Source organism: Pseudonaja textilis, chromosome 3 (assembly GCF_049901715.1).
Source record: "Pseudonaja textilis isolate UNSWEBS1 chromosome 3, rPseTex1.2, whole genome shotgun sequence".
In the NCBI taxonomy this organism is placed as follows: Eukaryota; Metazoa; Chordata; class Lepidosauria; order Squamata; family Elapidae; genus Pseudonaja; species Pseudonaja textilis.
In genome coordinates, this window is record NC_141992.1 from 168,474,568 (window position 1) to 168,500,174 (window position 25,607).

The following is a 25,607-nucleotide window of genomic DNA, read 5'->3' on the forward strand; positions in this document are numbered from 1 at the left end:
AGACAGATAATTTTTTCCCACAAATTTATTGCCAGGCAAATCATAATGCTGTTTTTTTCCAGCATAACCCAATTTAAGGATAAACAATATGCAGCCCATTTGTAGTGTACATAACTACTTATTTTTCAATTTATAGGCCTTACCATCAGTTCCCAAATTTCAGTAAAAATGCCCAATTTGGGGAAATAGGCCTTCCACCTTTTGTACTCCCTCAAAACATTCCCAAACAGACAGATCAGCCAAAAGAAAGTACCCCATGGTTACTGCATCTGGTTACTGCATCACCGGACATATTATAAGCTGCTCAGAAACCGAAATATAATAACATGAAAAGTAGCATTTGTGTTTACCCAACTAGAAAAAAATTCCTGTTTGACTTAAGTGGTGATTTACAACCAGTTAGCATCACTACTATTTCATGCATAGAGTTAACATGAGTTGATGATGAAATTCTGAATACTCATTTATTGAACTAGTTTTTAAAACTAATTCCACTTAGGTTCCCATGCATTGCCTATAGTCCAATTCACTTACAGCAATGCATTTTTAGTTCCACACATAGATTCATAATAAAACAATCTGTGATTTGTTTTCATGGACAAAATCTACAAAATGAAGCCCACTCAATTCATTTCAATTGGTATGGAAATAAATATTCTTTATTTGAAACTGAAAAAGATTAAATGCAAAATTAATTAGGGGAATCATATTATTTTACAGTTTTAGGACTTGATAAGGATGATGTTTTTAGGAGTAGAGGTAGCTTACCCTCCTTCACTATCCTATCCTATCTCAAAAAAAGAAAGAGATATCCTGAACAGGGTTATTCTTAATCAGTAGCTCTGCAGGAATTAGAAGAGAATCCCTAGACTTCTTGTTCTCATCTGAGCTACAAATATTACTTCCTTAATATCTTTGCTCTGCAAAAACTATCAGGAAAGCTGCTGTTGCCATTGACTTAACCTGTTTCCTGCTTGAGTCCCTTGAAAGTAGTCTAACATCCTGTACTGTTGATTCCATCAATCTGGTTAATGCTTTATCTTCTCATGCATGCATATGGGGCGGTTTTGTTTCTTTTCAACTCTGTGCCATGAGCACTTACTGTAGATGTTACCTTATCTGGGATGGTATACCTTTCTGCACCGCTAAAGAGTAAGACATGCTTATTCTTGATTTATTTCATTTCTTATTTTGAACCTTCATTAATACAAACTATAAGGCCATAATCTCATGCATTTTTGTTGGTACTAAGACAGTTAAATTCAATAGGATTTTAAAGCAGAAACAATACCGAATTTATATACTGGGAAAAAATTTGAATTTATCCATGCTCAAATTGTCTCTGATTTTAATTTCTGTTTATGTGTCCCTAAGTTCATTGACTTTTTAACTACTTTTAAACAGTCATAAGTAAAGATGCATTGCACATATGCAGGTTCTTAGGATCTTCCAGGAAAGATCTCTTCGATTTTAAAAGATTTCTGGTTGAGGCCCTACCATAATTATTTCTGCAATAATAGAGGTGTAACTATTTACTTGGATTAAATTAAATATACTAATCCTAAATAGTGTATTTTTAACCAAGGATGTTACACTAAGTACATAGACAAAGGCCGTAGCGTAGCATCTTCTTCCATGGCTCCAAAGTCAGTAAAATAAGGACCCAGATTGTTGGGGGCAATATGCTGACATCTGTAAACCATTCAGAGAGTGCTGTAAAGCACTATAGAGAGTATATAAGTCTGCTATTTCCATTGCTATCTTAAAAGATATTGGATATTTACAAAATGATGCTCTCAACATCAGAAGTGCTATCAAAAGCCCTGATGGCAGATAAATTCTTGACACTGAAGTCTACATATCTGGAGAACTCCAGCATGTTTTAAAATGATAGAAACCCAGACTACTCCCATAGAAATGCAAATGCAATCTTCCAAATGCAAACAATTTCCCAACCACATACACACAATTTTTATATGGAATATACTATTATTGAAGATAGTGAGTACAAAATATATATTACTAGAGTCATAGAGTATACAGCATATTGGGAGGGACTTTGGTAATCTAAGCTCCTTTCTATGCAGAAAAAAACCACTATTAGATTGTCCCTGATAAATGACCATTCAGCTTTTACTTAAGCATTTCTAGCAAAGGTGAATTGTTCTATTGTTGAACAGTTCTTACCATTGATTGACTGACTGATTAAGTTTTTTTTTTTACTCCTATACAACATAGAGAACTTTTCTTTATGAAAATCTATCCTTAACCTATTCTTTCAAGTTTTCCAACAGTGTAGCTGTCACCACTCCAACTCATTCTACCCACCTTGCTGTTGGTTGTTCTCTTCTTCTCTTTCCTTCTACATTTCCCAGGTTCAGAGTCTAGTACAGAGATTTCTTACCATTAGCATATTCTTTTTGATGTCAAGGGAAATCTGTTTCCTTGTAAATTAAATTCATTATTTCTTTTCAGGACTTCAGCCTTCTATCTTTCCAATGTTGGTAAAATGAGGACCCAAATTGTTGGGAGCAATATGCTGACTTTGTAAACCACCCAAAGAGTGCTATAAAAAGCTATGGGGTAGTATATAAGTCTAAATGCTATTGCTATTGTCTTATGTAATAATATGGAACAAATCTATTCCCATGCAATTATGGCAGTGATTCAAATATTTAAAACTATTATGTCTCACTATAGACTTTTCTTCTCATACTTATCACTCCCTTGTGTGTTCCAGGCCCTTCTCATCTTGGCTGTTCTTCTCTAGACATACTTCAGTTTGTAAGTGTTCTTCCTAAAATGTGATGCCCAATTCTAGGTGAATTGATCAATGCAAAATAGAGATAAATAATTTCTCTTGCTGCTGAAATATGATATTGCTTGTGCAAATATACATGATTGAAAAGTAAAGAAACCTGGTAAAAGGAACTGACTGCATCTGTCAGATTTTCACCCTACAGTCTTCTGGACATTAGTGTAAGTGTGACTGTACAAATTGTATTTGAATTCTCTAGAAGCCAGTCCATTGGCTATGAAAATGCTCAATAAATCAATAACAATTTTAATGGTAACAAGATGAGGGAAATACTAGTGATGGCAGTTGCTATTGCATTATGCTAGGAAATTGCTGTGACTTGTTTGGCTCTATTAAGCCAGTATTTATCTATTATTACATAGGGACTTTAGTAATATAGATAGAAACTAGCAGAGATGATCCAATAATTAGCTTACTTGACTGATAATGACTTTATAAAGTTAAGGAAGAATCAATCTGCATGGGACCAAATATCTCATTTATAAGCAGCATTAGCATTATTTATCTCCATAGGCATTAAACAGTACATAAGTACTATTGACCATCTAAATAAGCATCTAGAGATATTTATTTGGTCCAAATATTTATATAAATTTACTCAATCAATATTAGATTTGGAAACTAGAACACATGTATATTCCAAAAGTTATTCTAACAAAATTTTTCACAATTGCAAAAATTGAAGCTCAAATGCATATATTAGGGGGAGCAATGGAAAAAAACAAGCATATTAGAGAAAAGTCAATTTATGTTAGAAACCCGTTCAGCATCTTTTAAATAAGGACAGCTAAAACCAATGGGCATACGTAAAGAATAATATTGTCAAAAGCTGAGACGGGTGAGACATAGTGGAAAGAGTTGGAAAATTGCATGCAGGAATAACTGGGGATCAAAATAGTTTTCTGCTTTTTGATGGAATTTGTTACTTTGCATCTAAGGTGAGGATATGCCACAAACATTATTCAGTTCATGAAACTAAAGCTATATCAAGGACTTCATAAGTAGCACAAACTGACTGATATTTTTGGAATAATTTTTCATGCACACAATCAGATTTATAGGACACATTTATTGTGTTGTAAATCATTGCTATAGCTAGTAACTGTTGGAATTCTAGGTAGTTGTGAAAAAGTTGCATATTTATATCTGCTTTTAATGCTCTTTGCTCTTGAGTACATTATTTTTACATTTTTTCTTTGAAAATACACAATTTAAATGCCTTTTGTTACAGTTTTGTATGCTCAAGAACAGCATCAGAATATCCTTAAAGATAAAAGAAAATTTGTACTGCTATTGAAATTTGCTTTTAAGCCTACCAGTATAGCATTTAGGTTAATTTATATTGATATTTACCAAGACACAAACCCTTTAGCATTTGTGATAAATGATATGAGGATCAGTCTAAATCTACTCAATACCACTTGCTTTTCTGTTCTGTTATTTTTATGATATAACAATATATAATTACATGTTTGTGGTTTCTCCAAAATCTCTTTTTGTTTTCATATATAACTTGCCCTAATATATACATTTTAAATGCACATTTCCTATAAATCTCATGGCTTTTAAAATTTAATATAGACTTTTTAAATGCAGCTTTCCAGATTATAAGCAGTTTTATGAAAAAATATCTGAGAATGATGGCTAAAGACAGATTTTATTAATGTATATGTGTCTATATATGATAACAGGATTCTTAGTTTCTTTTTAAAAAATCTATGGAAGGGTTTTTGTTTTTGTTTTTTTGATAGATTTAGAAAGGTATCTAGAAAATGTCAGTAGTATGAGATGACCTCTTTGGTAAGTATTTTACTTATATAGAGATGCAGTATATGTTTAGATTTACTGAAGCATCCTATAAATAAACTTACTTTACTTTTTTTAATGTTACAATATTTGTGGAGATGATTTTGGTTTAAAAAAATTGTAGAGATGCTTTTGTTTTAAACAAATATCAGGCACAGAATAACATTACATTATATTTTTACTATTACCCATACAAATTAAGTCACTTGATATGGAGAACATACAACCACTTTAATAGGTCCGTCATGGATAAGTCACAAAGCAAGACTGTTCAGGATAATAATATAGCCACATTTGTTGATTAGAAACTGCTCAAAATTTGATTTAGCATGGTAGAAGATGAGCAGCTAAATAAATGTTATGAATAAATAAATTAATAAATGAAAATGTGTTTTTCCACCTTTTTTCCAAGCATAACAAATGTTGAGATCAGGAGCATTCTGGCCATTTGGGTTTTTTTGCCAGTTTTAGAACATAGTACTGCCTCATTCTTCTAAATCTCAGATAGTAAATGCAATCCATGTTTATACCTCAGTCCAATATGCTGAATTTCTGCAGATGTTTTTTTTAAAATAGGTGAGTTAGAAATTGAACCATGTAAATAAAATGGAAATATTTATTCTGGTCCACTAGCCTCTAATATATAAATATAGCCATAATATAGCCATTCTCAATAAAAACACTGCTATGAGAATTCCTACAAATGATGAAAGTTAATACCAGAAATGTCATTCATTAATTTGTGAAGATGCCATATAAAAAATACCTGAATTTTGTAATTGTAGAAGCATTTGGGAGGAAAGTTATGGAACTGAAATTACAGTGAAGACAAAGAGCTACAGTGCATCCAAAATGAATGAGGAAGAACTATACTCTGATTTTTAAGGACTAGCATTGACTATATTATGTAGGAGAATATGGTTGACACTTGGAAATTATGATGAGGTTGCTATTTTTTTTAATGATTGTGCCAAAGTGAACATGTTGGCAGCCTCAGCTGTCATGAAGATGTACCAAATACCATACACACTTTAACTCCCTATTTCACACAGCTGTTGAAGATACAGGAATTTTTTCTTAATTTGAGTTGGCTCACCCTAATTATACACTTTAACAAGCATGATATAATTCCACTTCAAAAACATGGAAATGCAAATAACCCTAATGCTCTAATGCAGAATGTTTTTAGTTTCTTTCACAATTATTTTAACTATGGCTGTGCCTCCAAGTTTAAGGGGATTTTTTTTAACATCATGAAAATAGAGAAATCATTAGATAGATAAGCCAGATATTTGTGTTTAGGAGGAAGAAAGTACTAAATCATGTGAAGACCTCCTGGTGCCACCCCATTTCTTTTAAAGTCATAACAAGAGCAGCAACAACTGTGATCAGCCTCAAATGAACTGACTGCAATTTCTCTAGGCAGCAGAATTTCCTCTCTATTATGAACATGGCAGACGTGTGTGCTGCACTGCCTACTCTAGAGGGTAATTCTTCAGTGAACTGACAGTCAGAGCAAAGAACTTCCAGACACCTAGTCTGTCAGCTCATTGGGAAAGCAATTCAGCTGAACTGTATCACCATTAGTGTCCCCCTGTGCACTGAGTATAGCTGAGGGTGATGGACCATTGGCATCTTGTTTTGGATGCCTTATCAAATCCATGGTGAGGCTACCATCATCATTAGGCATTCTGCTTCATCACCATCAATAATAATATTAATAGTAATATCTGGCTGACCGCGTGACCATCTATAATAAATATTATTTAGAATAGCTTACACCCAGCAATGATATCTTTAACACTACCAGACAACACATCTGCCTATCCCAGACCCTTGAGGACTTGATAGGTGGATAAAAATGACAAACCCAGTCTCACATCTGGCTGATTGTGCAACCAACCATAATAATAAACAAAAAAAGGCATTTCTTAGTCAATTCTCTCTTGATTATTGCAGGTTGTCTCTATGGTTTCTGTTATTTTAGAATATTACTTCTAGATGATAATATTTTCATTTTCCTTCTATTCCTCTTCTTCAAAAAGCATGTTGTCTTTTAAGGTATCCTCTATGCACTACTCATCACTTGTTCATTAATATTTTGGGTAAGCAAAACTGTAACTTTTATATTTATATTTTATAACTACTTATATATTCAGTGCAGTGGTTTCCTGTAGAAATGTTTATGCTTTGAAAATGTCATTTCATCACTGCTCTTCATTTTGCGCAGATTTAGACAATGTAATATGTATGGTGTTGTCCACAATGGGACAACATATTAGTGTGAGTGCTAAGAACATTTTACAATGATGTAAGACAAATCAAAGCTGCCTATTTTATCAATGACTTTTGTTATAATATGCAATATTGTGACAATCACAAAGCTGAATGGTATTTGAAATGGGTTAAAATTCATTAACAATGACTACTACAATAGCAATGTATTAGTGCTGTGCTGAGTATTCAAATATAAGTCACAATAATTTAATATCAGTCTACATGTGTGAGATTTCCATGGCACCTATCTCAGATCCAACTTTATTTAAACAAAATGTTCTATAGAAATCATAGCTGATGTAGGAAAAGAGCAGGAAAAACTAGGAAGTGGAGCTCTAGTCATCAGCCTAGAGTCATTGCATTGCCACAAATGACTTAAGTCCAACCCGTCTTGAATTCTGTTGATCCTTATCTGGCACCAATTTGGTACTGAACTTTAGATGACTAGATTTTTGTGTGTAGACTTGAGCAATAAATCTTCTGAACTGCAGCTTACCATGTAGTCCTGATTCTTTGTGCCTGACACTTGGAAACTCTAATTGATATAGATATATGTTCTGATCAGCATGGAAAGTAAGGACAGGAATCCCTGTGGATTTTACTCTGCTAATTGTTGCCGACTATAGGGGGTAGAGCTCATCTCCATTTCAAGGCCATGAGCCAGCACTGTCTAAAGACATTTCTGCAGTCATGTGATCAGCATGACATCGTGGAGCACGGTTTGCTTCCCACTAAAGTAGTACTTATTTATCTACTCACATTTTCATGAACTGCTAGGTGGGCAGGAGCTAGGTGAAGATCAGCGCTCCCACATCATGTGCACCCAGCTGACAAGCTGAACCACCTCTGATCAGCATATGACAACTTTATTTATAAAAGTAGCATGAGAGAGAAAAATATATACTATTGCATTCTGAGACTGTTCCCATTCAGGCCTGCATTTCCAGTGGGAACGCAGACTACTCCTATCGGCTGATGCCATTTGACAGCTGTCTATAAAAGGGAGCTATCAAACGGTATCAGCTTTTGCCATCAGCCGGCTGCCCTGTAAGCTTGTGGCAGCTGTGGAAACCCTTTATTTTTAAATAAAGTTTTTGCTGAAGGTTACTCTGCGTTGCCTCCCTTCTTCCCACCGCCTTCTTTTTATATACTTTATTTAATTGAGCTCCTGGATAAGAGGTGGGGCATAAATAAATAGATAAGAAAAATACATTGGGTATCAGTCCTGCACACAATGCATCATGTACATGTACACATTGGATTTCTTGCACAGTGTCTATTTGAATGAGGTTGAAAGAAGAGATCATATGTCCAGTTTATGATAGTTATTAGAGCCAACAAACAAGTTAAAACAAAAACAATGCCTGTGTTAAGCATGCCATGCTTGTGGCACATTGCCAAAATACAGTTGTTTCCAGGAAAAAAAAATCTAAGTAGAAACAAAAAAGTCTTAGTGTTGCTTCCTTTTTCTGGCATTGCATAACCTTTTGATTCCTTGCTACTGACATAGGAGTGATATAACTCAATTACATATTGATCAGTCTCACTAAGTATAACCAGTGTATACTAAATAAGCAGAGAAAAGCTGTTTGGAATGTGTGTTGATGAAAAGACTTATCTTCAAAAAAAAAAAAAGAATGCTCACTCTTTTGTTATCTACCCCCTTAAAATGTCCCAATACCTTTTTGGGAGAGTTGAGGGAAGGATCAAAATGTTCTGTTTCATATAAAAAAGCTCCATATTAAAAGAATATGAAATAGCAAATATCTTTACCGAAGCACTGTTGGCAGCTGAGATCACTGACAACTTCCTGGCTGTGATTCATAATCTATATTGGTGCCTTTGAGACAGCGAGTTATTGATTTTTCCCAGTCTATAATCCAAGACCATATACGCAGCTTGTTAGACATCTGTGGGAATATAAACTGAGTTTTGATACAATTTAGGGAGCTTCTGATAGAGGGGCACTTAGGGTTTTTTTTTTTTTTTTGTCTTTGAGAAAATCTTTACACATCTGTGTAATCTTGCAGAGATTTTTTAACAGATAATTCAATACAGCTTGTTTTTCTGGCGAAAAGCTTTCCTGGATGCAAGCAACATAAAGTAAATTTCAGGATGGCAATAACAAAAACAGCAACTTAAGGGACTGGTTTAAATAGGCTTTAGTTGGGTTTATTGCCTTCTCTTTTAAAAAACAAACAAACTTTGTTGTCTTGTCTGATCCTTTCCAATAATATTGCTTAAATATATTGCTTGGGAACGATACTATACACTGAAGACTAAACTATAGGCAGCAGAGGGCTATGAAGCTGTATATAACAGAATTCCACAAGTGAACCAGTTATTTGTCTCCACTTGATTTCTTATACCTAAATTGTTAGATGAGGCCTCCATCTGCAGAGGCAGTATATTCTGATTTTCATCTGTTGGGACAAATTGCAACTGAATGCTTTCACCTTCACATTACAGGCTTCCCAAAAGCACAGTGGGCAGAATATGGAAGCAATGTATTTTATGCACTACAATCCCCTTGTAATATAGCAAGCTCCCAACTTCCATAGAGTTAGAATTCACAATATTTTAATTGAAGTCTGTCAGTCACATTAAAGAAAAGTAGGATATCTGACAGAACATTACTATGATGAAAACCTAGATAAAATAATTGTTTAAAAGTGCCATTAGACAGAGAAACTGCTTCTTATGACAAAAGCTGGAAGATAAAGACCAGCAGCATAATTTAAAAGAAAGAGCTCTTTGCCTCACACCCTAAATGTCTTGCTCCCCCTAATTATGCCAAAGTTAGCATCTCACTCTAATACTGGAAGTGTGGGAAATATTGAGGAGCCAATTATCTTTTGCCCATTACATTAAGGGAGGCACCATTTTGTCCTTCACCTCAGGATTTCATAGCTGGATGTGATAGCAGCTATTAAGACTGCCAAATCACAGCATAGTTTGCAAAGCACCTCCTTTCTATATTCTGAAGAGAATGGAAAAGTGAGATTTGTTAAGAGAGGCTGGAAGAACAGATCTGAGGAAAGCTTTATTTATTTATTTTGTCAATTGCTTACAAGATAATAGGTATAAGTAAAAGCATAGTTATGAATACATAACATATAAGAAAAATACATATAAGAAAAAATAAAAAAAAATAAAAGAAACAATAGGACAGCGACGGTAGGCCTGTTGGTGCGCTTATGCATGCTCCCTACAGACCTTTTAGGAAAGAGGTGAGGTCAATAGTAGACTGTCTAAGGTGAAAGTTTTTGCGGTTTGGGGAAGAAACCACAGAGTCAGGTAGATTATTCCAGACATTGACCAGTCTGTTGCTGAAGTTGTATTTCCTGCAATCAAGTTTGGTGTGATCAACCTTGAGTTTGTATCTATTGTTTGCTCTTGTGTTATTATGGTTGAAGCTGAAGTATTCATTGACAGGTAGGACATTGCAATGTATGATTTTATATACTATACTTAGATCGGACTGAAGGCAGTGTAGTTCTAGGTTTTCTAGGTCTAGAATTTCGAGTCTGGTGGCAAAAGGTATTCTGCAATGAGTAGAGGAGTGGAGAACTCTTCTTGTGAAATATTTCTAGACTTTCTCAACTGTGGTTAATATCAGATACGTAATGTGGGTTCCAGACTGATGAACTGTATTCAAGTTTTGGTCTAGTAAATGTTTTGTATGCTCTAGTTAGTAGTGTGATATTACCAGAGAAAAAGCTACGTAAGATTAGGTTAACCACTCTTAACGCCTTTTTGGCTATGAAGTTACAGTGGGCTCTAGCACTTAGATCATTAGAGATGAGTACTGCAAGATCCTTGACAGAGTTTGGATCATCAACAAGGTCTTGACTATTCAGCCTGTATTTTATTTTCTGATTTTTTTTTGCCAATATGTAGGACAGAGCATTTATTTGTTGAGATTTGAAGTTGCCATTTGTTTGACCATTCTGATACATAGTCAAGATCTTTTTGAAGGGTAGCAGTATTGTCTATGGTGTTGAATAGCTTTATATCATCAGAAAAGAGAACACAGTTGCTCTTGATATGATCACAGAGGTCATTTATGTAGAGTATGAAAAGAGTTGGTCCTAGAAACTGCCTTGGGGGACACCACTGTTGACAGGTACAGAATTTGATAGGATACTCCCAATTTTGACCATTTGTTGTCTGTTAGACAGGAATGCTTCTATCCAGTTATGCAGGTGTCCAGAGATACTGTAAGATTTTAGTTTTAGGAGTAGTTTGTTGTGTACCACTGAATCAAAGGCTTTAAAGAAGTCCATGTAGATTGCGTCTATTGCTTTGCCCTGATCGAGTTGTGTAATCCATATGTTTTTGCAGTGTAAGATTTGCAGATTACATGATAGTTTTTTTTTCCTGAAACCAAATTGTTTATGAGAGAGTAGGTTGTTTGTTTCTAAGTGGAGGATCATGGATTGGTTAATAATTGATCCCATGACTTTACAGGTGACACAACATAAAGAGATTGATCTGTAATTTTCAACTAGGCTGGGGTCTCCCTTTTTGAAGATGGGGATGACCGTGGCTTGTGACCATAGGTTAGGCAAGGAGCTGGTCCTGAAAGATTTTTCAAAGATTATGCTTAGAGGTTCTGCTATGGCAGTGGATAGCTTTTTAAAGAAGTAGGCACATATTCCGTCCGGTCCAATAGATAGAGATAGTTTTAGATTGCATAGTGCTTTTTCAACATTGTCTTCTGTAAAATCAATATGTATTAGATCATTGTAGTTGTCTGTGGTTCGACTAGGAAATACTGGGCATGATCCATTGCTGTTTACAAATACTGAGCCAAAGAATGTGTTAAAGAGGTTGGCTTTAATAGTGTCGTCGTTGCAGTCTTTACCATTAGGTCCTTTCAGGGGTAGGATGGACCTTGAGACTTTTAGTTTGTTGTTTACAAAATTGTAGGAAACGCAGGTGGAATTGGTGTGGAATTGGTGTGTAGAAGGTTTTCTTTTTGTTTAATGTGATAATTGGTGCATTCAGTTTTTATCTGGTGGCATAAATTTTTGTATCAGCTTTTGAAGTTGGCAACATGACCAGATTTGTTTTTCTGCCAAAGTGATTTCTTTTTGGATTGAAGCTTCCGTATTGTTATGGGTAATTTGTTTTTTCTGATTTTGGGAGTTGTTAATGGTACATATAGTTTGATGACTCTTTTGATTTCAAGTAAAAATATGTTGTGATGGTCTTCTACAGTATTGCATCCAGAGAATAGAAATTGCCAAACAAGGGATGAGAGATCGTTGTTTATAAGATCATAGTTGCCTTTTATGAAGTTATAATTGGAGATTCCGTCGTGATGATTTTTGTGTGGACATATGTTGAGACAAAAGTCAATCATGTTGTGGTCACTGTTGGAAAAGGGTTCTTTAATTTGTGTTCTGTAAATTGAATTCAAACTATTGCAGAAGTTGAGATCAAGGCAGTTGTTAAGTCTAGTGTTGTTGGTTACTAGTTGTTCTGGTCCCAGATTTGTTACTGCATTGTAGAAGGTTGCATGTGTGGGTTCAGTTGTACATTCGTTAAGGGTCCAGTTAATATGAGGTAGATTGAAGTCACCAAGAAAGATAAAAGTGTGTGGACAGGATGCTGCCCACGTTAGTAGTGTATTTAGCTTGTTTGCATGTTCGATGTCATAATCAGGTGCTCTGTAACATAGTAAGAATCGAATTGTGATATTTAAGGATAGTTCACAGATAATGGTCTCAGGAATAACAAGCTCCTGGGTAACTTGGATATTTTTTAGATGTAAGGACTTTTTATAGAAGATAGGAACACCAACCACCTCCTCTACGAATTTCACGATCTGATTGGTAAACATGAAAGTCTCTTACTGTGGTAAGGGAGTCAGGGAGAGATGCGTTGAGCCATGATTCACAGACAAATATAATGTCGAATTTAGCTGTATTTAGTAAGAGGAGAAATTCAGGTATTTTATTTACAAGGCTTCTTGCATTGAGTAGCTTGCATTTAAGGCCAGTTGTGGTTGGAATAGAGGTAGTTGGGGTGTGCGTGCCTAGTTTTAAGTGATGTTGGATTGGAGTTCACAGGAGCGGATTCTTTGTAGTATGGATAAGTCTGGTTTTGAGCAAAGTTTTTTGTGGTTGGGATTGGTTTTTGCAATGTCGTTTATTGTATCAATGAATATGCGTTTGCTGGACTCATTTTTGCATACAACTCTACAAAATCTTGGGGCCACAGAGCCATCATTGTATTTGCACCCAGGGCCATCTCTGGTTACTTCAATGATATCTTCAAGAGAAATGTTTGTTATATTTGAGTTGCTTATGATATTGCGAACTTTGGTGTTGTCGTCTGATTCGTTGGTGTCTTTGAGACCAAATAAGATGGCATTTGGATGTTTCTGTTCACGTTCCATGGTGTCTCGTTCCATGGAGTAAGGAGATATTATTTGTGGAATTATTTGAAGGTATAGTAATTGTTTGTGGCTGTGGTTTGGTGGTTATTTTTGGTTGTAGTTGTGATTGTAGTTGAGGTAGTGGTTGTGGTTGTTGTGGGATTTGATTTTGAGCTGATAGATACTCACTTATCTGTGCTGTATTTTTTTTTTCAAGATAGATTAGGCTTGCTTGTATAGTTTTGTTTGTCAATTGCTTACAAGATAATAGGTATTAGTAAAAACATAGTTATGAATACATGGATACATATAAGAAAAATAAAAGAAACAATAGGACAGGGATGGTAGGCACATTGGTGCACTTATGCATGCCCCCTACAGACCTCTTAGGAAAGGGGTGAGGTCAATAGTTGTTTCAAAACATGTTGCTAAGTGTTCTTCTATTGAGTGAATAAGTGATTCTATGCTTTCAACTTTGTCAGGTAGGGTACTCAGTTTGTTTAGCTTAGGGGAACATGATGGACATATATAAAGAATGTATCTGAATTTATAACCATATCAGCTAGGCTTTTGTTTGCATTTAAGCAGGCAGTGTGGGCTAGATTGTCACACAGGCAGCATTTGATATAAATTTTGCTTTCATTGATGGTTTCAAGAAATCTAAAACATGTGCAGGAGTCTGGGAGGTCATTGGTAGAGATATTTTTCTTTTGTATTGGTTTGGAGTTTTTGGCTGGCATGGTCAATGGCAATAGTACACTAAACAATTACAATAGCTAGTTAATGTGATAGGTAGACAGTTACTTAATGAATGTTGGTAATTAATAAATGTAAAATTGATATGTTAAATCAAAAGTAAGGTTACTTATTACTAAAAAGTAATAAAAAGCTTGGAGGAAGGCTAGGAAAACATTGGCCAGGGAGATGGGTTTTTAAATATAAATTTATTTCCAGAAAAGGGAAGGTTTGATAGCCTATAGATGATAGCCTAACATTAGCAGAACCTGTATTACAACTTATATTACAATCCAAGAAATGTAATGCATCATACTCTTTAAAAAAATTCAATTAGATATTGGATGACCATTCTTTGTTGTTCATGGACTAATTGATTAACAACCAGAATCTAGGTGAGTTTGTAAGTCCACCAGGGTCATGCGATATCTTGCTTAATGGCCACATTGCTTAGCAACAGAATTGTTCGTCACAATTGTGGTAGTTAATCATGGAGTACCTGTATTTCTTCATCTCAGTAAAGAGCTAACTGGGGTAGGCAAACAAAGATTGGCATCAATCACATTGACAGATGTGATTTCCTCCTATTGGTCTTTTTTTTTTTTTTTGTAAATTTTATTTGAGTTTCTACAAAGAGAAAAAAAAATACAAATAAAACATCTTTTTTGAAAGCAGCATAATCCCGGGTTACATTTCTTCGTACAGACACAAATTCAGGTTCATGCTCATTTTTATATTCCATTCCATATCTTATTACTATTTTACATTTTCTGCATAGCTTCTCCCCTCTTTTAATTTTCTCAATTTTATTTTAATTATCTCATCTCAATTCAAATCATTGTATTTATATTTTTTGTCTGTGCTGTTTCAATTATCTATTATCTTTTCTCATTAAACAAAATTTCTCCTGTAGTTACTGATTGGAATATGACGCCTTTATATCTTTTCCCTAAGGTTGTAACATTCAATATAATACATAACTTCCATTCGGATTCTGCTTGGTACATTCTTAAAATACACACTGTATTCTTAAAAAAAGAAAAACAATTATAAATGTATATAATTAAAACAACATTCCATTCCAATTCAATTCTATCATTAATATTAATATTCATTAAAGTCTTAACATCTTTAACATTACTTTTCAATTAAATATCATACTTCTATGGGAACAATTATAAGCTTTCCATAGTTAATTCCTCCCCTTCACTTATATTTTATAAAACATTAACTAATTAAAATGTTCCCGTTCCTTCCTAATTCAATTTTCTCATTTATTTTATTTCACTTATTTTATTCACAAACATTTCACTAAATTACACTAACTATTTTATCTCTCATTTTAATCATATGTTGTTTCCAATTTTCTAAAGTTATTTCTATTACTAATATAACAATATAATCTTATGAACCTTTACAGAATCCCTTTTTCAGTTAGATTTTCACCCATTATCTCTAAATAGGTCCTGTTTCTCTATGTCTTGCTCCAGTCCTTTGTAACTTCTTTTCCTTTCCTTCTTCCCTCTCTTCTTCTCTCTCCCCCTTTTACCCCTTGTCTCTCTACCTCTATTTCTCTCTTCTGTATTCCCCTTTTCTGTTGCTTTCCAGTATTATACTTATTTTTTGAATTATTTTTCTTTTCTTTGGTTGTTCTTTTAAGTCTTAAATTCTCCATTCTCTTCCCCCCACCTTTCCTTTTTCTTCCCCACATAGAATTACTTGTTCATTAAAGATGGCTTCTTCTTTGTCCCAGTCTTCTTGTTTTGCAGTCTTTTCTTGTTGTTTCTCATCGTTCCAAATCTCCATTTCTAAGAATTGAAAAACGAAGCCAAAAGAACCCTTCCCTTCTTGTGCATCTTCTTTGTACTTTTTAAGTTCCATTTTCAATTCATCCAGAAGTGGTGCCATTGTATAAATTTTTAAACAACCACCCAGAAAAGAAAAAGAAAACCACCCCAAAAAGAAATATGGCATTTCTCTTTTGCTCCTTTTTTTCACTTTCTCTTCCTGGGGTTACTATTTAGTTGCAAAGTTTCAGTTAAAATGTATCTTTTAGAAGTCTTGTTAAAGTTTTACTGTAGATTCTTTTTAATTCCAGGCAGTCTCCTCCCTCTTCCAGATCCTGCCCTTATTCTTTTTCTCTCCCTTCCTGCTTATGAAAAAGAAAGTTTTTAATGTCCAGAAATCTTTATTATCCCTTTGGCATTTTGTTTTATTTTCAGCTTAATTGCCTATTAATGTCAAAGCGGATTTTTCCAATTTCTAATTTAAGTCTCTTAGTTGTCAGTATAGGGAAGGAGAGAGAAGAAGAAGAAAGCCAAACCTTTCCCTTTCACTTTCCTTCCCTGCTTCTGACTCTTCTTTGGGAGCGATGTTATTTTTTGTAAGTTTAAATTCCAGGGTACCTTGGTTGTCACTTTTACAATTTAACCCGGTCAGCCAAAACTTTCACTTCTTATCTTCCTCCTGCACATTCTTTTCCAGTCGAGTTCTTCTTTGTGGTGGCCATTTCTGACCACTGCTGCAACCGCCTTTGGGAAAGGGAGTAATGGCCAGCTGAGGAGGAGAGATGCAGCTCTCCTCGGCCCTGCTGATGGTCTCCCCCCTCTTCACCACCTCTACAGGGTGGCTTAGCCCTGAAACCAGCCGGCTCGGGACGTTCCAGCGGTGAGCTCAGACAGAAACCACGCACGATCGTGGATTTCTGTCTGTTGCTGAAGCCCTTCGAACCAGAAGTCCAAATCACTATTGTTAATGACTAATTAAGCAATCCATAGAACTACCTACCAAAGCATTGGGAAATTCTTCAATCCCTTCTAGAATCCCCCTAATCCTTAGCAATGATAATTAAACCAGTAATAGCATATTTTTTTAAAACAATCATACAGCAAAAATGGCTGAACTGTTATTTTTAAACAAATTAATACAGAAGATGATCTGTCTAAACAAGGTCAACCTCATTAACTTATAAATGGCTCAAGGTTAGAAAGAATTTCTCTGTTTAATTTCCATCTTCATTGTGCATCTGGATAAATACATTCCTATGGTTGAACATAAAATAATGCAGTGCTCCTTGTAGTTTGATGGCTCTAGTCTGAGTGTTTTTTGTCTCTCTTCCCCTAGTCCTTGCCACTAAGCCCCATAGGTAACCTAATAGAAAGGGAAATGGCATTTTCTTTCCACATCCTTCTCTCCCCTTGCCTTGTTTTTGTCTGGCATATTAATTCCAGTAAGCAGCTATAACTGGAACTGCAGCTGCAGAAAACAGATGGCTAGATTGCATTGGCCAGACTACATTGCTTCACCATTCATATACTATACAAATACGTCTTATGTCCCTAGATTGCTGTCAGTATTCCAGACCCTTTAGCTATTTTCTTTCAACTGGAAAATACCTATTTGGTTTTGTATACGAAATGAGAAAATAATGAATTTTGCCCACTCTCAGATTCAGCTCAGAACAAAAGGTAGGTTTTCCAAAGTCAAAGTATGCCCTTGTATTGTTGACAACCTTCATTCTAAGCTGCTCGTCCTGTTGGGTTTATTAGGCCTCTAAGTTGGGCAAACCCTTATTTGTCTCTTGTCTCCTCTTTTCTTCCTAAGTACAACCTTATTGCAACAGCCAGAACAGTTCTGTTTAATTTTTCATTGTATCTTGTGAAATCAAAGTTCTTTAAAATATATCTCTATTGCTTTTTTTTTCATGGAAGAGATTCCTCTAATCCCTGCTGCCTATCATGCAGCCATGGACAAACTACGCTTGATTCCAAGGCAGATAGAAAACCACAAGCTGAGTAGAAGACAGAATAAAGTTTTCTAAAAGTTTTATTTTCCAAGCTGCATATTAAATAAAAGATTGTTCCTGCATTTCCTAACAACCCGGTAAAGAGAAAGAGCCCTCATACTCTAGTCACGACAACAATAAGTTTTGCATCTCACCCAACAAATAATCTAGATGATGTGTTCATAATGGAATAATGCTACAATTTATCATTCATTGTTGAAATCCAGTCAGTAAGCTGATTACTACTGTATTTTATCTTGCACTCAGGTCTTTTCCCATTAGCTGACTTAAAATGCTGTCTATCCACTCTTGAGTCCCAAAAAAACTATACTAGCATAAAACTAGCTGTCATCACTGTTTATCTCTAGCCTACTATTGATCAGGAATCTAATGTTTCAACTGATAGTCTTGAAGGAACATATGTGCTGATGTCACTATTGCCTCTGCAGGCCTTTAAAGTCATGGAAATTTCCTCAGGAAACACCCAATGTCTCTGAGATGACACCAATATCAGTGGAAGACCTCCAAGAGAGGTGGTTGACTATTTCTGTATTTCTTTATCTTATCTGGAGTTTGCCAGCTTGTCTAAAGTGAAGTGTACCACTCTTTTTGGGTGGAGAAGTAGACAATGTAGCAAACTTATAAATATGAATGTCAAAGTGTGTTCAGGGTTCTGTCTTTCTCTGGGGGGGCCATTTATTCAGCTGAATAAACATGTAGAGCTCATTGAAGCAAATACCTGGGCTCTGTCTTTATTTATAGCAAGCCACATTTGAAACTGGCAAAACACTACATTTATTGTGACTTGTTGTGAATGGTACTGTCCTGCAGGCCATGATATTTTGTTTATTATTTGATTTATATTGTGCCTTTCCTCTAAGAACTCAACGACCCACAGCAGCAGTTCTGTGATGTACATTGGGCTGAAAGAAAGTGTTTGACCAAAAGTCACCCAGTGCATTTCCATAGCTAAGGATGGTTTTTAAACCAAGTCTCCTTGTTCCTTCTCCAATATTTTAACTCCCTCAACCAGACTCACTCTCAAAGAAAACAATTGGTTTGTTGCCTTCAAAACCTGAAGAGCACAAGCTGAAGAGAAAATATCTCTATAATGATGTGGGAAAGGAACAGAGTCTGACATTTCTGAACTTCTGTGCCCTTTCTCCAAATAAATAAAAGCTAAGCAGAAGGAAATGATAGCGATCATGAAGCAACCTGCAATACAGACTCACACAAACATTCTGTGCATACAAGTATCAATTCTCTTTCTGGCATTGCAAGCAGTTTGTTTGAACACAGTTTTTCTGTCGCATACTTTCAGCTTCGTGCAAAACCTCTGTTCTCCACTCTGGAAAAGAAATTGTTTGGGTTCATTAATTCAACTCAAAGTGGTAGCATGAGCAAGAATTCACTCTTCACTATAGCCAAGGACTAGGATATATCTCTCCTTGCTCCCTCCCTCCCTGCCTGCCTGCCTTATATTGTTTCTCATTCATTTATGGCCCATCTACCTCAGTTCTTCTTTCTCACCCCTGGTCTTTCTTTCTCTCTTCTTGATTCCTGGCCACACAGACTCTATTGACTGCCATTGAATAAAAGCAATGTGCCTATCCTGCAATTAACTTTCTATCAGTTTAATCACCTTTTCTCCAGGGAAGAACCAACTGAGTCAAGGGGGGGAGGAATTACTGTTTCTTTGGAAGCACTGTGCTGGAAGACAGCTATCAACAGGTCACTTGACTTAGTATAGTAAGTGGTGAAGTACGTCATTTTGTAATTACCACAGGATTTTATTGATTTAAGAGAGAAAAATATATTTTATCTGTTTTATAGCCGAGGACAACCTAAGACAATCTGATGTTGGGATGAGGCAATATAATGAGGACATGGCCAAAAAAAATGATCAGGGCATATTTGCAGTGGAGAAATGCAGAAAGTCCACCAATCATAGTTATAGAGGAAAACATCATTAATATGATAACAGAGAAATCCTGAACATTTCAGGGATTTAAATTTGAAAAATAAAATAAAGATATGAAGAATCATGTATAGTTATTCATAAACAGTAACCAGTGGATAAGTGATTATGTCATTGGGTTAGAAACCAGGAAACTATGAGTTCTAGTTCTGCCTTAGGTTGGATGAACTTGGGCTGGTCACACCCTATCAGCCCCTAGGAAGTAGGTAATGCCAAACTACTTTTAAAATCTTGCCCAGAAAAATATAGGGACTGCAGGCATTCACCAGAAGCCAACACAAAAGGCACAAAAAAGAGAGAGCCAAGTACAAGAATAGAAGTAAAATAATGGTATAATATTAAAATCTGTATATAAACAAAAATGTACTATGAATGTCAACATTCTGAAATAATAGTTTAGATTTCTGTTTCTATTTTTGTATGATCTACAATTCTTTAGTTTTATGAACTTTACTACTCCTAGTTATCAATGTTTTCAGGAAGGGATAAGTAGAAACATGCCATTCTACTGGTAGCTGGTAGTTCACAATGTGTATACAATAAGAACACATATAAAAATACTATATCAAGAAAATTTCTTGAAAAATTTAGTTATTAGCAATTGCTCTATTGAAATGTAAATATTATAGAAACACAAAAATACAGGGAGTAAAAGATATATGTATAAATTTTGGGTAGGATTTTGTTTAACATATATACTGAATTAAATAATATAATTTCTGTGGCAGAATTTGTTGTAAAATGTAATTATTAAGATTGTGAGGAATTAAAGGAGTCAAAGAAGATGGAGAAAAGAACAAGATAATAATAATCATTTGATAGAAATAAAGGTGAAAGGCATAACTGTGTGGTTTTTTTTTCTTTTCATTCCTTATCTCTTTCTTACTTTCTATCTTTTTAATTTTGTATACTTTTACTATATTGAAAAACTTTATAGGGTATAGTCAAGATCAGAAAAACAAGAAGCTGATGGAAATCAAGATTGACATATTAGCCTATCTCTACTCTTTATAGCAAATGCTTGTGAGGTTCTTGCTAATATCTTGACCACTTGACCACTGTTAAAATAGATTACTGAAGTAGATAGGGCTTTAATTTGGTCATTATGTAGGTCTTATATTCTTGATATTTTCCCCATTCAATTAATGTGCCTTTCCAATAAAATGGAATTCTTTTATTATTTTTAGATAACATTACTGATGTTTACAGGATTTTTTTAAATGATGTTTTGTTATACTTTTCTAATTTTCTCCCTTGAAGAAGTTAGTAATATCCTAGCAATAGCACTCTGGTGCAGATCACTGAAGAAATATGATAGTAGATAGTGATCACTGCCACTATTTTTGAGATGAAAAATGATCTGCAGTTAGTCATATTTTAGCCTTGAGGAAAAGCTAAAATTCAGTTGCAAGACATTTCTATAAACAAGGAGACAACTTATGCCCAACTTAAAACTAGATGGCAAAATAGAACTATTTGGCTATTTCATTTTTTTTTACTACATTTAAATCTTTTGAACTTGGAGAGGAACCAAAATGCATTAAAATCTAATTTTCATAAGACAGCATAAAGGTCAAAAATATATCTAAAAAGATGTATATTTGAGAAAAACGAGAACCCAGATGTTCTCTCTCTCTCTCTCTCTCTCTATATATATATATATATACATATTCTTATAAGCAGATGTGCTATAGTTTTTGAGGTTGAAAAAAGATAATTCTGTGGAAAACCAGAAGGCAAATGTGAGAAATCTAACATTAATAAGGATTTAATGCTTAAAATATACATGATTAATCAAGATTTGTGAAATTAATTATTTAGGAACATCTCTAATAATTTCATTTTTTTCTAGGATCATTCTGTTTAACTTTTCCAATGTGACAAAAAGAACTTTCAATTAAAGTTTTATCTGATATGAACCAAAGCACAGCAATTGAAAATGCATTGAAAATAGATTTGCTTTAAAATGCTTGCCTTAGATAAAAAAAAATACTACAAAGACATTTTTTAAGAAACTGTTCCATGAAGATTTTATAAGATCAACGTATTGGCCAGACAAGATTAAGAGTTATACCCTTGTTACCTCTCTTAATATGAAGATAGTATTTGATAATAACCAACTGATTTGAATTTAGGAGTATAGGCTACAATAGGAGTGGAGAATGATTGTGAACTATTTATGCATCCTTGAAAATAGTATTTCTTTATTTTAAAAAGGTATGGTGTAATCTACATCCCTTTTCAATTTAATAGAGCACTTAGTACAGAGTTCCCTACTTCTACTCTTGACTTTACAATTAGCGTGCAAAATACTTGATTAAGTTTCAAGGAATGTTCAGACTCTTGTATCATTGTTCACACTCATAATCAAGAGCATAAATTACTCCTGTAGAAGATATTTTCTTTTTACTGTCCATCCTGATATTTCATTCCTAGCTATTACTGTTTTCATAAATCATTTCTGGATCCTCTCTGGCTTTAAAAGTAATTATAATAAATCCAAAGATATGTTTATCTATAGGAAGCCAATGGAATCTTGTGCTATTCAAGTACCTTCTTAATTGGTCTTCGGGGCTTTGTGTCAGTTATTTGTTCTTTCATCTTTAGATCTGCAGTACAGATTTAGTCCTGCTTCTCTTTTTGGTAGAATTCAGTATAAACATAACAACTGGGATTTTTTTTCTTTACTTTTTTTTAACTAAAATGACTACAGTATATTGATTTAGTAAAGTAAGTATTTGCCTTCAAATGCATCTTGCTTTAATAATATTCTAATCAAAAAGTTTCAATGATGAAAAAAGTAAGGTTCTACATTTAGGTAAGAAAAACCAAATGCGCATATATAATACAGGTGGTACCTGGCTCAATAATAGTAATTGAGAGAACGATTTTGAAGTCCTAGTAGACAATCCCTTAAATATGAGTCAGCAGTCTGATGCAACTGCCAAAAAAACCAACACAGTCCTAGGCTGTATTAATCAATATCATGTGAACTGTTAGTATCATTTTATATAGCCTTGGTAGGATCAGACTTGAAATACTGTATGCAGTTTTGGTTGCTATGTTGCCAAGATGTTGAGACTTTAGAAAAAGAGAAGAACAACAAAGATGATTAGTGACTAGAGGCTAAAAAAAACAGTTGCAGGAATTGGATATGCCTAGTTTAACTGAAAGAAGGACTAGGGATGAGATGATAGCAGTGTTCCAATATCTAAGAGGCTGCCACAAAGAAGAGGGGTGTCAACCTATTCTTCAAAGCACCTGAAGGCAGGACAAGAGCAATAGATGGAAACTTATCAAAGAGAGAAGCAACCTAGAACTAAGGAGCAATTTTTTGACAGAACAATTAATAAGTAAAACAACTTGCCTTCAGAAGTTATTGATGTTCCAACACTGGACATTTTAAAGAAGAGTTTGGGCAATCATTTGTCTGAAATGATATATGGTTTCCTGTCTGAGCAGGTGGTTGGACGAGAAGACCTCCAAGGTTCTTTCCAACTCTGTTATTCTGTTGTAAAGTGCTTGACTTGATGAACAATTCTAGAAACAAATATCATAGTTGAACATATATTAGCTTATGACTGTATAATTTCTTCTTTTGATTTCAATTTCTTCCTTTAATCAAGTTCTTTGTTGCTTTTTTTCTGAAATAAGGTTTAAATCACAAATTACAATTACAATTTTATCCATGTTTTATCCATCTAGAGTTTCAGAATTTGATTAACAACTAGTCCCATAAGAATTTTTAGGACTTTAGCCTTGTAGTGCTTCAATAACTTATCTCTACAGTAGGAGCATTGTTTTTAAAATAAAACGAGACTCCTTAACCTTATCTAACTTTTTGCTCAGAGTCAAATCATTTGCTAAGAGTTTCATTCTGAAAATCTTTTACTGCCATCCTATAGGTTCTAATACCATTTCACAATAATTTTCAATGCCACGTATGCTCAAAATATTGCACAATGCAAGTCTACTTATTTTATAATATACTTTTTATAAATCTGTAAAAGTAGAATAAATTATCTGACATACAGACTTTTATCAGCAAACGATTAAGAACACTGTTGTTTACCATTTAATCCTTAACATTCTACATCACAGTTTTTATGCTGTTGTTATCATCACTACAAAAAGTTCCTAGATAATGACTTATATTCTCCATTATGGCACTCTAGGCTTTCACATACTTTAGTAAGACAGAGGATAAGTAAATAAGTAATTTGTCTTATTCATACTCAGCCACTTGGAATATTCATGGTAATGGCTCCTTAGGTGACACATATGGCATTTGTTCTTCCATGAGCCACATAGAATGTAAATTTGCTTCTGGGTCCAATTCAAAATGCTGGTCCTTACCTTTAAAGCCCTTTATGTTATGAGGAACCATATAATCCTGATGATATTTCTACTGTAATAGAAGGAGCTTACTTCAGATCCCATCACCCAAAGGATTTTGGCTTGTAGGGTCCAGAAGAAGAGGGTATTTTTTTCTGTTGTGGCTTCCTACTCACTGGAGGTGAGGACTACTCTCTCTGTTTTGGCTTTCCAGAAGAGCCTAACACTTGGGTCTGGCAGGGGCTTGTTATGTTGTGGATGACTAATAGGGCAGAGAACATTCTCAATCTCATCTGCATAACATCTTGGTTTTTAACTTTTAACTTCTCCATTTTTTCCTAATTTTAATTGTTTTAAGCACTTTTTAACTTTGTAGTATGTTGTAAACCACCCAAAGTTGCTGTATCAATGAGATTGATCAACATGTCAAAAGTGCAACCAAAGCTTTGTTTTATCTCAGGTATGCTCAAACAAACTAGCACCTCCAATTTAGAGGCTATTGTGCAAGACCACATAATGTTACTTGCATCGTACCAACTAAGAGATACATATATTGAACTGACACCTTCAGGATATTAAATTAACTTGACTGCCTACTGCACGGGTGTCAAAATTGCTGTGTCATGATGCCATCACTTGATGCTTTGCGACATTTTCCCCATTTGCAGAACTGGGGTGGGTATGATGCATCTGGCCCACGGCCACCAGTTTGACACCCCTGGCCTACTATATCATTTAAAGCCCAACAGTTATTCATGTCTGCCATTCAATTGAAATACATAAGTTGCATTCTTACTTCGTCGTTCACTGTGTGCACTGCACAACTGATAAGGAATATTTGGATTAACTGAGAATTCAATAAGCTGTTTGTTCTGTAAATAGGCAATGTAATCCTCATGAATATCTCTTCTTGAAATGACTTTAAATTGTTTCAGATTATGTTAGTTTTGTATCATCTTTATACTACCTATTCTGAGCAATTTTCCGAGTAAAAACGTTACCATAAAATCAAATATTTCCCCAAATCAGAATTCCTATTTTCTTAATTAAAATACTGTTTTAATAACACAGACAATTGCACAGTCAGCACTGATTTGGCAGGCCAATGGCCACTTAATAAAAGCATCTTTGGGGCTCTTTGGAGGGTTGTAGAAAAGTCTCAAGAAGATTTGTCTTATAGACCCCTCATGCCTCCTGAGCAGGTATGACTGCAAACAGTTCTCTCTATCTAGTCTATCATATTATAGGACAGATAGAATAGTTTTCAATGTCAGGTCCCCAATATAGCTTGAAACTGTCACCTTTGATTATTTTTATTAACAAGAATGTCTCTGGACTCCACAATGGCCTTGTAGTCACGCTTAAGAAAATAAAATGGAATTATGTCCACCCAGCTAAACTAAAAATAAGTTGGAATGGTAGAAAACATTTGTGCTCGAGAAAGAGGTAGGGTAAACTTCTAAGTAAGGCAAAACGGAGTATTGTGTGA